The sequence below is a fragment of the Lynx canadensis genome, chromosome D4, assembly GCF_007474595.2.
Source record: "Lynx canadensis isolate LIC74 chromosome D4, mLynCan4.pri.v2, whole genome shotgun sequence".
Classification (NCBI taxonomy): domain Eukaryota; kingdom Metazoa; phylum Chordata; class Mammalia; order Carnivora; family Felidae; genus Lynx; species Lynx canadensis.
In genome coordinates this window covers 21,156,786-21,172,382 of record NC_044315.2, presented here as the reverse complement: position 1 = coordinate 21,172,382, position 15,597 = coordinate 21,156,786, and the positions used below count along the sequence as shown (strand labels likewise).

General features: G+C 41.9%; 1 non-coding gene across 1 annotated transcript; it reads left to right on the top strand.

Moving 5' to 3' along the window:
• The first annotated feature begins 3,693 nt into the window (after positions 1 to 3,693).
• LOC115500236 lies at positions 3,694 to 3,799 on the top strand. The gene has a single exon (XR_003964471.1). It is a non-coding gene; the product is annotated as a U6 spliceosomal RNA (small nuclear RNA).
• Positions 3,800 to 15,597: the final 11,798 nt, after the last annotated feature.

The window sequence follows — 15,597 nt, the reverse complement described above, 5'->3', positions numbered from 1 at the left end:
CAAAGCCAGGTGAGAAAGCCAGCTGGCACCAGCAGGAGAACATGCAGAGCCCCCATCTCAGTCCTCCATGGGAACTCTTTGCTAAATCTTTCTAATAACATCAAGCCTGAATGTTTATTCTGATACCAGAGCTTGAAATCAACTCGCTGTCAGGCAACAGACAGTGATGGCATTTGTCCCTTGTGTCCCCAGGAAAATGGTTAAACCCTAAAGATGTTAATAGCTCCTATTGTTTTTATTTTTTTTAATTAGTTTATTTACTCTTGAGAGAGAGAGAGAGAGCATGTATGCATGAGTAAGGGAGCAGCAGAGAGAAAGAGAGAGAGAGAGAGAGAATTCTAAACAGGATTTGCGCTGTCAGCTCAAAGCCCAAGGCAGGGCTCAAACTCATGAGCCACGAGATCATGACCTGAGCTGGAATCAAGAGTAGGACTCTTAACCACCGGAACCACCCAGTCATCCTGATAGCTCCTCTCCTTAATGGGAAGGTTTGGAAAGCACATTTTTATGCACATGGCGGAAGGAGAGCGGTGAATTCTGAGCCAGGCCAGCTCTGTCAGGAACAACATTGCTTCTAACCCTGCCGAAGCAGACAACGCGATTGTATATCCTCATTAATGCTATAATTGGTATCTGGAATCTGTTCAAAAATGCCGATTTCCTTTGTAACAGAGGATTATGGCTGAATTTGGAGTTCTTTATGGTCTGCAGATGCTTGAGAAATTCAAATATAAAAACTGTCAGTTAAACATCTCATGAAAAGCTGTACCTTATACTAATCCAAAGGGACATGAACAAGTGCTTGAGGGGATAAAAATCCACTGTTTCGGTAGCTAACCACTTACAGAAACATTAACATTCTTGGACAGGGTTGCTCACTGAGTTTCTAAAGTAACTTAGGAGCTATCAGGATTCAGTTCTTAACAGACTTCAACACAGTAGGGGGAAAATTGTCAGTCACCAGCCTCCAGTATTTATGAATTATTAATGTTGGCTTTCTGGGTATTTTTTTTTTAAGTTTTGCTTTTGTGTGCGTGTTCAGCTGAGTAATTCAATAGACTGATGGAGACATGAATAGATATGTTAACTAGCACCAGGGTTAACCTTTAAAGTTCGTTAAAGCTGTCAGCTTTCAATGAAATATTTTCACGTTCTTTTTTTTTCCCCTGTGAACTGGAATATAAACATTATTTGTACACTGGGATCAGAGGTGCTTGGGAGAAAAGGAGACTCCACCCTGTCATCAATTTTTTTTCTTTTAAACCAAGACTACAATAATGGATTCATCAGGAAAGGCATCTTTTTAAAAAAAGTCTCGTTTACAAACCATGACACCAGAGTATATCCATGGCCTCGCTTTGTTACAGTATTTTTCAACCAAAAAAAAAAAAAAAAAAAGTGGGGGAGGGAGGATGGCATGTCCTATGGCTACAAAAACATTTGGGGGAGAAAAGGTTTGGATCTGAAGAGGACAAGGCAGGGATTTTGGAGAGAGAAAATGGAGACCAGGGTAAAGCTGATGTAGACATCAGCGTGCAGACCGCAAAACCACATCTCACGGTCATGGTGAAGATGGCATTTAAAGCTGGTGACCACCTTGGATCAAAACAAGGATTCTATTTGGAAGAGCAGAGCAATGAGAGGGCCCATCTTTAAACCAATTGTAGAGTTTCCAGTATCTTCAAGGATTTTGTAGCCACATGGGCTTGACGAACAAGGCTAAATAATAAACCCTCCAAATGGAAATCAGCCTGCTCTGAAATCTTTCCTGTTACTCTTTAGCTGTAGAGTGTCCTGCTTTTCCTTGCTGAGGGTTGGATACCATTTGGAATCATCTGCCACCTGTCACATGCCAGCGGTTTCCTCCTGCTCCGTCCACCCATCCGATGACTGTGCGTTTCTAAGACCTCCTTTTATCTCAACCCCCATCAAAACTAGAAGGGGAAAAACTGGAAAAGGGAGACTTGCTTCTTTTCAAAGTCTTTAACTGCCCACCGGTTTGCAAGGGTTCCTTTACTACGCTACGGAATGGAAGACTGCCTGATGTGTGACAATAAATGATGCAATTAATCAAATATCTCAATCTTTTTCTAAAGGGATCTCCAGTCTTCATTTTTTTTTCCCTCCACCGCATTCCTTTAAGGTCAGCAAGAAAGATAAGAGAGTGATTTACCAAACTTTGTAAACGTGAAGAAAAATTGAAGCAAAGAAATGGGATTACTTGCCAGCGTCCTAAGACTCCTGGAAATACTTGAACTCAACCCCAGAGTCTCTTACCAGGTCAAAGACAACCAGCTCATAGTGTAATCTACATCTAATTTTCAAAGTTTATGTCTACCAATAGGTGTACAATTCAAATTAGGGCACTAAAATAAGGCATAGATATTCTTTCTCAGTGTATATATGCTTTTAGGATTGCCCCTTGGCTTTGCAACCAAGGCTGAATAAACCAGTTTTGAGGGCTCAGAGTTTATTTTTTACTTTTCTTCCCCTCCTTCAAGGCCATTTTCTTTTTTTTTCTTTGTATTTTCTGATACCAATCTTTTATTATCATTGATAATATAGCAGTATATATTAGAGACAATTTTTAAATTATTAATGTGCTTTATTTGTTTTGCAACTCCACGTCTATGTCTTAGAGAACCCATCTGCTTGGAGAGATGTGTTAGAGAGAGAAAAATAAAAATAAATACTGATGTAATATTCAGCATCTGACATCCGAAATAGGATTTAGCAGAAAGTCAATAAGCTTAAGAGCCATGCATTTTTTAGAGAGAAAGGATTTCCCAAACGCTTTTATTTCCTCCTTTGGTATATCAACAACCAATCCGGGAGGACCCACGCCTGTTGAGTTCTTGTTACTGTTGAGAAAATTCCACTTCCACCCGGGAATGCAATGGTGGAGATTCTCTTGCTCAATTGTAGAAGGAGATCAAAATGTAGGCAAAGAAAAACAAAAACTTCCCTATTTCCAGCTTCAGGATTTATAGGGAGCAAAAGAGGAAGAAAGAAACCAGATTCAAGTGTTCGGTCCTGTGTCTCTTGATGTCCCCCTCCCAGACTTTTACTCAGCGAGGGCGATTGCCCTATATAAGGAAAGAAACCTTGAAGAGAAGGGACTCTTGCCTCTTTTTCTCCACTTGAGAGTCAAGAAGGAGGTGACTGTGCAGAGAACCCCACACCAACATACAGCCACTCGGCTTAATTAAGAAAGCACACCATGTGGCTAGAGAGAGGGTGATCTGGGTTGGCACCTCTGATCCCCTTCAGTCTCCATGGCATGTGGGCATCTGAGTTGAGAGCGAGCCAGACTGATAGGCACCTGCCGTGTTGGGACATAGTGACATAACAGTAGAAGGTAGAACTGGGTGTCCTGGCCACAGGCCTGGGTGAAAGGCATGGTAGAGAACAAGGGTCTGAAATCAGTGTGCCTGCTACCACAGAGACACCTCAACCCCCTCATATACCCATGTGCCATCCTAGGAAGGAAAATAAGGGGAGAGCAGACCCAAGCAATTTTATCTACGCTGAACACTACCTAAAGGAACAGTTTAATTTTTTTTTTTTTGATCAGACTAAACTTTATTCTAAATTGGATATTTTGTCACATCTCCTTCCTCACTCTCAAGAAGAGTTTCAGAATTAGCTCCTCAGGCGATCTTTTTGCATATTAAGCTTAAGAACCCTTGTCCAGTGCTCGCTTCGGTAGCTCATACACTAAATTGGAATGATACAGAGAAGATTAGCATGGCCCCGGCACAAGGATGACACATAAATTCGTGAAGCGTTCCATATTTTTGAAAAAAAAAAAATAGATACAAACAGAGAGGGAGGGAGGCAAACCGCAATAGACTATTAAATACAGAGAACAAACTAAGGGTGGATGGGGGTGAAGGGGGGAGAGGGGAAAATGGGTGATGGGCATTGAGGAGGGCACCTGTTGGGATGAGCACTGGGTGTTGTATGTAAGCCAATTTGACAATAAATTATATTCACAAAATAAAAAAAAAGAACCATCGTCCAACTTTCTGGCCATCCTTGCAAAAAATAAAAGCTAAGTTAACCTTTGGATTCATTGATCATGAGAAGAGCAGATATTCTTGGTACTTACATTAGTTAGAATTTCTCCCCAAGGACCACTTAGCAAAAAATCCCATGCAAATGTTTTCAGTAGCAACCTTTCAGTAGACACACAAATGCACTTCTTGAAACCCTTTCTAGAATATTCTTTGCTCTATTTTGATGATACCTCAACAAAAAGTCATTTATTAAACACAATCTAATGTTGAACCAACATGGGGCGCCTGGGTGGCTCAGTCAGCTAAGCGTCGGACTCTTGATTTTGGCTCGGGTCAAGATCTCACAGTACAGCTCGAGGCCTGCTTGGGATTCTCTGTCTCCCTCTCTCTCTGCCCCCCCCCCGCGAGTGCACTCCCTCTTTCTCTCCCTCTCTCTAAGTAAATAAGCTTTAAAACAAAGTGTTAGTAGTGAACCCGAATTACACAGCATAGGATAGAGTTTGCTCCAGAGGTAAGCTTTAGAATATCTGGTGGAATTCATGAAATAAATGGCCTTTGAACAAACTTCCCTTCATAAATATTATTTCAGCTTGTTTTTTGCTAAATGGTGGGTGGGTCCCAAGTTCAAGAGTATGCTTATTGTGGGACTAGCTTATGTCACTTATTAAATAGAGACATATATCTAAGCAGGCAAGAGAGATTGTTCTGATATCCTTTTATAGAAATTGAGTCATTTAATAAGAACTCACAATGAAGTTTTAGTTTTTAGGTCTGTCATAACAAAGTACCACAGACGGTGTGGCATAAAGGTCAGAAATTCATTTTCTCACAGTCTTGGAGGCTAGAAGTCCAAGATCAGGGACTCAGCGGGATTGGATTTTACTGAGGGCTCTCTCCTTAGCTTGCCCTAGAAGGCCCACTGTGCCCTGTGTCTTCACATGGCCTTCTCACTGTGCAGCTGTGTCCTAATCTCTTCCTCTTAGAAGGACGAGTTATAGCGGATGAGGACCCACCCAGATGACCTTATTTTACCTTGACTACCTCTTCAATGACCTTATCTCCAAATACAGTCATTCTGAGGCACTGGTGCCTCGGATGATCTACAGGAAAAACTGTACTCTAACCACCGAGTGTCTGACTTCAGCTCAGGTCATGATCTTGCAGTCTGTGAGTTAGAGCCCTACATGGGTCTTTGCACTGACAACTCAGAGCTGGAGCCTGCTTCAGATTCTGTGTTTCCCTCTGTCTGCCCTTCCCCTGCTCACACTCTGTCTCTCTCTCTCAAGTAAATAAGCATTAAAAAAAAAAAAAGAAAGATAGTCATTTCTTAGCCGAAACACTTCATATTTTGTACACTTGATATAGTTTACACAATGAATTCATGTGAGTTATTACTTACGCATCCAGTCCTCCTTCAAGATCTGTAAGACCCGCTTCCTTCTGACCCACTGTGTGATACCCAGAAGACTTCTGACCCTGCCCACTTGGGCTTTCCACAGTCTTCATTTTTACCAACAGTGTTAGGAACTTTAAAGAGGTCAGCTCTAACCCGTTTCCATGTTGATGGGATGGTGGAGTCTTCCAACATACAATGTAAAATATCCAGTCACAAGGATTGGTTAAACCCATTTTGATTCATCTGTATAATGGAGAACTATTTTGCTTTTACCACTGATATTATAGAGCAACATATTTAATTGCTCAGTACTGTGGTACTTGAAAGAAAGCAAGTTACAAAAGAAGAGAGCCTCATTTTTGTAATCCACAGCACATATGTGTGATAGAACTGTCCACACGCGGAGTAGTTGACTCTAGGTGCTTGGCTGCGGTATTTGCTGCTGGCAGCTGAGATTCATAGGAAGCAGAGACACTGAGTGTACGATACGAGCTAACTTGGGAACTTGGTTTGTCTTTGATCCTTCCACTCTATTTGGCTTTAAGAACTTCAAAAGCTGCAAGACGCGTAAACTTTATCTGGATTATCTTGTCATTTGGAGCATTCAAGTGTCTGCTTCAATATGCCTTAGAATCACGATTGCCAAATGAGAGCGATACTTTGTGCTTCTCACATAGCTTCTTCCCAAGGATCCCAAAGCACCGGAGAAGTGTTACTTTTGCCTCCCTTCACTTCTCTCAAGAAACTCAGAATAAAGTCCTGGACAAGTTGACTCCTAAAAATTATCAGTTAATCCAAAGATAAACTGTTAAGGGCCTGCTTCCTCAAATAGACATCTTCTTCTTCATTCATTCTCTGATAACACATGAATCCCACAGACTACAAGAGGGATATGGAAAGTAATAAAAATTCACTCCAAATAAAGGGCACACAAGGACATAGAAGAAGAAGTACTCGTATCTGAGAGAAAGTTGCCAAACTTCTTGGACTCCTGTGGAACATACCAGACTTGTTTTTTCTTTCCATATCTTTGTGTTGGCCTTTCAACTTTTAAAAGCAAACGATAGTCCCTTTCTATTTAAGTTCATAACAGGAATGCAACCAGAGATAAATGATTTCCTTAAATACAAGTCTGTACTAAGCTCTGTGATGCTAATTTATATCAGCTTTAGTGATTACTGGGTGGAAGCCATTTTTCTTAGCCCCCATCTTCCACTCACCAACATGAGGCACTCACATGGTGTACATCCTGCCCAGGCTTATTGTGCAATCAAGTGGCAGTGACGAAGGGAAAGACTTTGGTCTTCTTACCCTCACTCTATTCTGCTATGTAACTAAGCTACTTTTCTTTGTTATTTTCATTCCCAAATTACGATCTGGTCATACAGTTTCCTAAATATATATTTACTTTATGTAAAATCCAGGGCATTTTGAAAGACTGAATCATCTTCATTTATAGTCCATACTTTAAAGCCATTGTTTTGTTTGCTTCTTGATGCAATATATTATTTTGTAGTTGATTTTGGCTTCTATGAAAAATTTGCTTGTTTATATGCGTGACTTTAAGAGCCTCGGAGAGCTAAAGAACCAAGCATTACTAACTGTTATCTGGACATGTTTAAGAGACCTACTCACTCATTTAGCAAAATAAATTGTAATAGAATTTTTCTATGTATGAATGAATATATGTTATATTTTAAAAACTTGGATTTTTCTCCCTAGAATGTAGAACTTTTTGGTTTTATTTTTGTTCCACACATTTAACTTTGAAATAAGCAGGTTGCTACATACCATAGTAATTGTGGATGGACAGGGGTCACCAGGAAACAATAAAACTGTCAACACAAAGTAACGACAACTGAGCACAGGGTAGCAAATAGGACATGAGTGTTTTATGAGGAAAGGTCAGGAGGTACGAGTCACAGGGAAGAAAGATGGGTTTTGCCATCCAAACTGAACACACTTTACAAGTTAATTAGGCTTCTAGAACTTGTTCCAGATGGTGGAGAAATAGAGTGTGAGACAGATATATGCCAGCAAGAGAGGAGTCAGGGATGAAACGTAAAGTGAAGTCTGGTGTCAGGGAGATCCGGGAACAAGTAGGAGATTAGGGAGAGAAGGCAACAGAGATGTGGGATGTGAGCAGCGAGAGATGAGGCCAACATGAAGCCAGAGGTGAGGGCTGAGAGACCGCACAGAGGACCAGGAAAAGGGAAAACGCTCAGCGGTCTCCACTCACAGCATGGCGGTCAAGGCCGCAGCTCATGCAATGAACTCCTTCACCAGCTCTTTGTGGCCAATAGACATGGAGACCACAGCTAAACCTCAGAACCAAACACGATGCCGTGCGGTGGGATTTCCCAGCCAAGTTAAGAGACGTCGATTCAAAAACTGATGCGTCTATATGCTCTATGTGTCTCTACCTGCTGACTCTAAATTACGCCTACGTTACAGTTTTAAGGAATCCATGAATTCAGATTAATTTTAAATTAAAAAATTAATTTGAGTTATATATATATCCCCAATTATATATACCAAAAATATATATCACATCAAGCAAAATGTTTATTAATAGAGTACACATCCTATATACACTCAAAATACATTGCAAACATTTCTTAACAAAGCTCTGTGACTTATCCCTACATCATGAGGCAGGGCGGGGGCAAGGTGGGGAGAGTTCAGCCTTGACTTTGGGCACAAAGTTTAAGGGGGTGCCAAAAATTTTAGCGATCAAGGGAAATTATATTTTAATGCAACATTTTTAAACTCCCAAAGTGAATTTATCCATGATGAACGAAATATCAAAATTTTAAGTGAAGACAAGAACCCACCTTGACCTTGCAGGGCTCACCCTCACTCCCTCATGGTCCTGTTGGATATAGATAACAGAGAGGGTGTTTGTTTGTTTCATGAACTTTCATAAATTTTCCATCTGAAGGCAGGTGTCTCATTCACTTTTGCCTCATTCTACTTCTGACTCTGGTGTGAAATCACCGACAAAAGGATAGGCCATCCTTAGTCCTCCTAACTCTTGCCCTGTGATACCCCCGAGCATTTCTGCAAAGCTGGACCAGCTAACGAGGCAGTCTTTATACACCCTCTGGTATCAGAGTCCCCTCCAGACTCTGGTCCCTGGCTGAGTTGAGCCCCACAGATCTAGTGACCTCATTCCAGAGAAAGAACAGCCAATATTTGTGCTGATTGAACATCACCCAAGTCCAGTGTTCTCCCAACAGCCCATAAATTCCAGGGACACTGGGCCCCTCTCCTTTTATTCTCATTATATCACCAGCATCTCCCACAGCTCCTGATACACAGCACGCAGCCAAGAAACACTTGCGAAATAAATAAGGAAGTCCTCCTTAGATTATACACAGAGGTAAATAAAAGCAGAGACAAAACAACCTCCAAAATAAAAGAAAAAGCTAACAGCAGTTGAAGAAATGAATTAGCAGGGCTGCCTAAATTGCAATTTTGAGATTCTGGATCCAGAAAACATGAAGAGCTTAGAAACTAAATCAGCCAACACGCAGATGTGGCTAGAGCAGGAGCTCTTGAGCCAAGGTCCAGGAGGGAAGTGGGCTGTGAAAGTACAGAGCCCTTGAAATTGACTGCAAACTGTACGAGCAGGTTTGGTATTGGGAGGTAAAAGACTCGTGCATCTTTAAAAGTCTTCTTCACCTCTGGTTGCTAATCACTCCTCCAAAGACTGTTAAAAATGGCAAAGCTCATCCTGGTCTTGGCCCACTGACAGAGTTCCTATAAAATACCACTAATTATGATGCATTCCCCTTGAGCCCAGTGAGATTTTCATCAACCCAGGGTTGTTTTTTTTTGTTTTGTTTTGTTTTGGTTTGGTTTGGTTTGGTTTGTTTGTTTTAGTAAAGCTGATGATACTGCTCTTTAAATTCCATTATTACTACCAGGCCCAAGTATACCTCTGTCCATAAGTGCCCTAAGAAAGTCCGTTTGCTCAGCTTGCTTGACAGCCTAGAGACCTGCCAGAGACGGAAAGAAAAACCATATCAAGTGTCCCAACAACAGCCCTTGTCTCTGGCCCTGCGGCAACTTCATCACCCCTTGGTGGAAATAAAAGGTCTGCATGTGACCTCTGATAGTCTTTTCTTTACCTTTCTTTACCTCCTCCCACATACACACCAGAGAAATATCAGCGTTCTGCATAATACCTAATTTGGGGGAAAATATAGTTAGCATTACAAACGTGTACTCATTTCGCAGGAGAAGAGACAAAGCATTAAGCCGTTATATGACTAAAGACTCAGCAGTCATGCTAGAAGTGCAAGTCGAACTGCCTTAAAGTGGAAGAGAGGTGGAGGCATTTACTGGTTTATTAGTCAACAGGGTTCCAGGGATCGTTGGCTTCAGGCAAGGCTGGATCAGGGGCTCACACAGGTCCCCGGTACTGGAGGTCTACCTGTGGTCCAGCTCTCTCCGTGTTGACTTCACTGTGGCTGCCAGTTACAGGGAGTCTTGGGCACACCCCTGTACCTCAGCAGCTACAAAAGAAAAACATAATTTAATTGTTCAATACTTCCAAGTTAAGTCCTGCAACTGAACCTCATTGTCCATGTCTCTGATATATGTCCATGCTTATACCAATCATTGTGGGCAGAGGGCATAGAACATACTGATTGAGCAGACCTGAGTGACACGCCCTCATCTAAAGCTAGCACTCTAGAAGAGCCTCCCTGGAACTGTGGGGCCTGGGACTGAGGAGTTAGCATGTCCTCAGAGGAAACTCCAAGTGCTGTCAGCAAAAGAAAAGAATACGATGCTGGGCTATTTGAAATAAACAAACGTACAAAAATTACATTTACAAATGGAAAAAAATTAAGCAATATGCCCAAGGTCAAATGGAAGTCAAGAGTGACAGGGAGTATGAAAATGTGTGTTTCGTCACTTCCAGTCTGGGTAGACATTCATTTGCTAGAGGGGCCGGAACAAAGTAGCACAGGCTGGGTGTCTGAAACAATAGAAATGTTCCGCATGGCTCTGGAGCCTGGAAGTCCAAGACCTAGGTTGATAAGGCTGGTTTCTGCTGAGGTCTCTCTCCTTGGCTTATAGTAGCCATCGTCCGTGTCCTCATACGGTCTCCTCTCCATGTCTGTCTGCATCCTAGTCTCCTCTTATAAGGATACCACTTAGATTAGGGCCGAAGGTAATGACTTCATTCTAATTTAGTTACCTATTTGAAGACCCTGTCTCCAAATACAGTCACATTCTGAGGTCCTGGGGGTTAGGACTTCAACATCTAAATTTAGGGGAAAGAAGCACAGTTGAGCCCATAGTGGTGGGTTTCATTACACCAAGTATGTTGGATGTAGTTTATATAAACAAGTGAAGGTAAACCCACAGAAAGTGACCACGTGCACAGATCTGCCAAGATATGCACAGGGGGGCCATATGTGTGCCTTCTGGACACCTTACTGAGTGTGTCGGCATCCAAGGTGACCTGATGGTCAATGACCTTGTTCCATCGCAAATTTCACAAGTAAACCGTATCTAGAGCCATTGCAACCTTTCCCACCGCACCCCCGCCCCCCGTGGAGTCAACCACTTTACAAAGTAGCGAGTTCTTGTGAAATTTTTTATCAAATAAGATAACCCTTTTACACCGTTTATACAAATGTCAGTTTCAACATTATCTTTTTCACACTCCTTATGCATAGGGCAATAAGGAATGGAAAGTACAGAGATTAATTTAGGTAACAATTACCATAATTCACAATTGCATTAGCACCTATTAAGGTTCATTGTTCTGTGGAAATTTTAATGATACATTCCTGAGTGAATAAAAGCCGAAGATGATTGGAAATAAAATTGTTTCTATGTATGCTGACGGGACTGCTGAGTGTAATTATACATTTCAGAGGCGACCTGTTTTGGAGTTTACTCCATAATTTTATGTAAATGTTAAATAACTTTGTGTGTTCTTCCTCCCGGGTTAAATGCTAATTTGTGTTATTTCAACACAGGGAGTACTGCAAGGTTATTAACAGACTTGCTCTGCCAGCGAAGCCGACTTTGGAAAAATAGCTCCGCATACTTCAAAATGATAGAGGTATCTCTAGTGTTTCTTCCTTTTGCGTCTTATAAGTGGGCTGCCAAACTTGTCGTTCTGAAAACAGCTATTCAGTCTTAAAATTTGTAGCGAAAACCCAAGACGTGAGGCATTTTCTCCCTAAAGGTAATCAAGTTCGTTCATGACGTTGGTTTGCATCAACTTGTTCAATCCCAAAAGAAAACAGGTAGAGGGTAACAAACCTTGAGACTCTCCAAAGTATGATCATTTTCATGTGTAGATAGGAGTGGCTCTCTATGTCCAGATTTCTCCCGGTTCCTAGAGACTAACACAGAGCCAGTACATAGTAGGCATTCTTCAGTACATGCTGATGGGAGGAAAATCCCCAGTCTTCACAAACCCTCAAGAAACCATCAAGACAAAAATCTGCTGAAACACAGAGGGCCTATTTTGCTTCTGCAGAAATGCTCACCCTATTCCCCACATATATATGCCCCCAAATCAAGAGAGGACCAGAACAGGCACACATAGAGAAGGCAGGGGATATAAAAAGCAACAGATCCGTGTATGAGGGTTGGAAAACAGTAACACTTTCCCCTACAATTTCATTATCAGATCCCAAAGTCAGACAATCAAAGCGTTCCACTTTATTATGACAAGACTCTTTGGCGATGAGGTCAAGAAAGAGTCAAATTATTTGCTTTGGCCTCTAGTGCCACACAGAGGAATTGAGCGCCACATAGGGATGTGAACTTTTGAAAGAGCCTCTAAGGTCGTCTGGGGAGAACAGATGCCCAGTAGTGTGAGAATCTTTACCAGATTCACAAAGCCAAGGCAATGCCAGCACTGGATGCCCGGGCTGCCTGACTCCCAGACCCGTGTCCTCCCGCCTCCCTGCACAGCCCAGCCAAGGGTGACCAGGCTGGAACATCCCTCCGGCTTCCTCTTTGCACCATTGAATGGTGTTGTAGGGTAAAAAGAATACCTGTCTCTGGTTCCGATGAGTCAGGATGAGTCTCAGCTCTTTGGCTTACGTTTTCAGTAACGTGGGTCAATTACTGACTCATCTGAACTATATCAGCTCTTTAGCAAAGACATCTGAATGATCAATAGGATTTTCTATTATGAAATATCAACAAGGATCTGGGAAGCCCAGAATAAACTGAAAATGTGGGGATAGAGGGCTGCAAAGAAAAAAAAAATCCTGTCTTTATCTGCTGAGGATCTCCTGGGACTGGTTGATCTGGCCACAGAGGAAATGGAGAACTCGTAAGATGGAGAATTATCAAAAGGCTTAACATTTATTTGAGTTCTTAAAAATAAGACGGCAGTTGTGCAACATTTAATGTACGCTAACTATATTGTTTCATCATCGTGACCGTCTACTCTGTGATTTTCTTTCTTCATCTACACAATTTTTGGTTCTGCAAAACTCCGGAGATTAATATGTTACACTTCACAATTACTTAGTTATGTCAATTATTTCTCTCTTAGACATGTCAATATCTAAAGTGTCGGTCAGCGTGTTGATCTCTCTATTGGCATAAAAGTTGGTCCAGTCAAGTCCCATTTGGAGAAACATTCTTCACATAAAATGTCATCACGAATATTGTCATCAAAATCACCATCAACAAACTGATCTCCTCTACCAAGGGAAAGCTTTACTCCCGAGGGAGACTTTAATCTATTTGCTGGAGACCAAACGCCATGATAAAAGTCGATGGCCGTCTGAACTCCCAAGGTTGTTGCCTCAGTGACATTTCAGCTCCCGACTTGCATTTTACTTTCCCTTCTCCAACATCGCTTCGCCTTCTCTGTTCTCTCTATTCCAAACATGCTTATGCCTCCTGTTCTCCTAATGCAAAAACATGTTTCAGAGTTTCCTCCATCTCAAGTTTTGCCAACTTCATCCCAGTTTCACAAACACATATACAGAGATGTCACATGTAGTGATAACATGGCCTCGAGTAAGATAAAACATAAGCCAATAGTGGATAAATTTTAAAACAAGGCACTATTTTGGTGATTCAGACAGCAGATGTCAACTCAGAATATATAGTGACACATATCAGGAGGCAACTGCTGTTGAGAATTTAGGAACTACAAATAACTATTGAATCATTTCCCAAACAACTCACCATGCTAAGGAAAAAGTCAAAAATAGAAGTACATTCAGTACTTCAGTTTGTCTCCAAAGTTAGGGGCACTGATTATACTTATTTCTATTCTTAAACACTCTTTTACCAATAGGAGCTCATGTCTGCTTATTGTCACCAGACTTGAACGTGTCCTTCCTATCAATATCTGTCTTCTTGCTGCTTTTATTTTCCAGCAAAGTACTGAAATGCTTGAAAGTCTACTAAAAATTTAGTTTTCATGCATCTGTCTCATCCATTAGAACCAAGCTGAATGAGAGCAGGGACTGCCTCTGACTTGTGATTGCTGTATCTCTGGGTCGAGAAAAGTCTCTGGCATGTGGTAGACGGTGGGTAATGTTTTTTTGAAAGAATAGCAGATGTGTGCATACTGTGTGGTGGCAAAAGAGATCGTTAGATGATCACCTGCAGATGTCTGGCATCAGCTGCCTGGGACAGGCAGGACCTTCGGGTGACCAAGGAGTTGATGTCATTTTGGTGGAAATAAGGAGTATCACGGATCGGTTAGCGGTTTTTAAGGAACCTAGAGAATTTAGGGAGTAAAAATGATAAACTCAGGGCTTTGAATTTCTAGGTCAACGTCTTGATACGGGACCAGAATGCTTCTGTGACTTCCCTACAAGTAATCTTTTTTTTTTTTTTTCTTACAGACACAGGGCCAGAAGTTCTGAAAAACAAATTCTATATCAAATCTTTCTGGTAGCTGAATTACAAGTCAAATTGAATTCACATCCCTGAAGGTTTCTGATGTTAAAGTTCCAGTGTTGGGTAAGAAAAGCAGCATCCTAAAAAATTGTACACATCCGTGAAGCTGGAGACTCCGAACCCCCAAATTCCACTGAGGCGCCTTTGCAGGTAGAGGCCCTTCCTCCCTGACTGGTGTTAGTATTCATCTGCCTAAACGGGCCACAATGGCTTCCTCTGAGGTGTTTGCCTTGCAAGGAATCGCTGTTATTTCTGAAGACCCACACACCCTGCCTGTCCTTGCTTCTAGACTTGCAACCAGACCCGAATGCCACCAGACCCCAGAGCATGAGTTACAAAGTGTGAACCATGAGAAGACGAGAGCCACACCAAAATCTTACAGGATTCTGTCAGCTTATACAGACAGAAACCCGACGTACGTGTATGGAAATGGATTGTAAGGGTGTTGGAAGAAATATAATGGACGAAATTGAAATCATGGACACGGGAGCTCGGAGCCGAGATTCTGAATTCAATGTGCCAGCTTGAGTGGCTCTAAGAATTTTCTTGGTTACTTAACCGGAACTCAGTAGCCTACGCTAAATGAGGACTAAATGTCAAGACCTCCTTGGTAGGTCGTAAAAGACAGTATCTAAGGCCCAGGGAAATTGGAATGCCAGAGCAGATTTATCATCTAAGAATTGCTCACCCACCCCCTATCTATACCCAAAGAGGATCCAGAAGACCTTTCACCAAAGCAGAGAGAAATACCATTGTAAAGGGAGTGGTAGCATCCTGGGAAACTCTCCAGTGGCTACTCTCTGCGAGCCAGTAATGCCTGTGGTAACTGCTGCTTCGGAATGAGGCTCCCTGAATTCATTGCAGATGCTGGAATCCAGGGTGGGAAAGAAGAAGCCGACTGTGGTCACCGTAATAGGCAGGGAGCTGAAGCAGCGATTTGATGGTTTCAGTCACAGAGATCTCTGTCGTTAGCCGATTTCTCATATATCCTTGGGACCGATTTGATTAAGCGCAAAGCTCTTGGTGCGGTGAATCACCACAACAGACATTCAAAGCCCCTCAACAAATTTCTTGACTTGAGTATTTTTGCACTTGCCTCCGTTCTTATTTGGCATCTTCAAGTCCTGAGGTCTGCTGGGGTTCTATGGGAAATTTTTAAAAAATCATCGTGTTCGGAAATAATTGCAAAGGTACAGCAACATTACCAGAATAATAACGAATGGCCCCAAACTCCTCACTTAAATTTTCGTCTTTTTAACATTCTGTCAGGTTTGC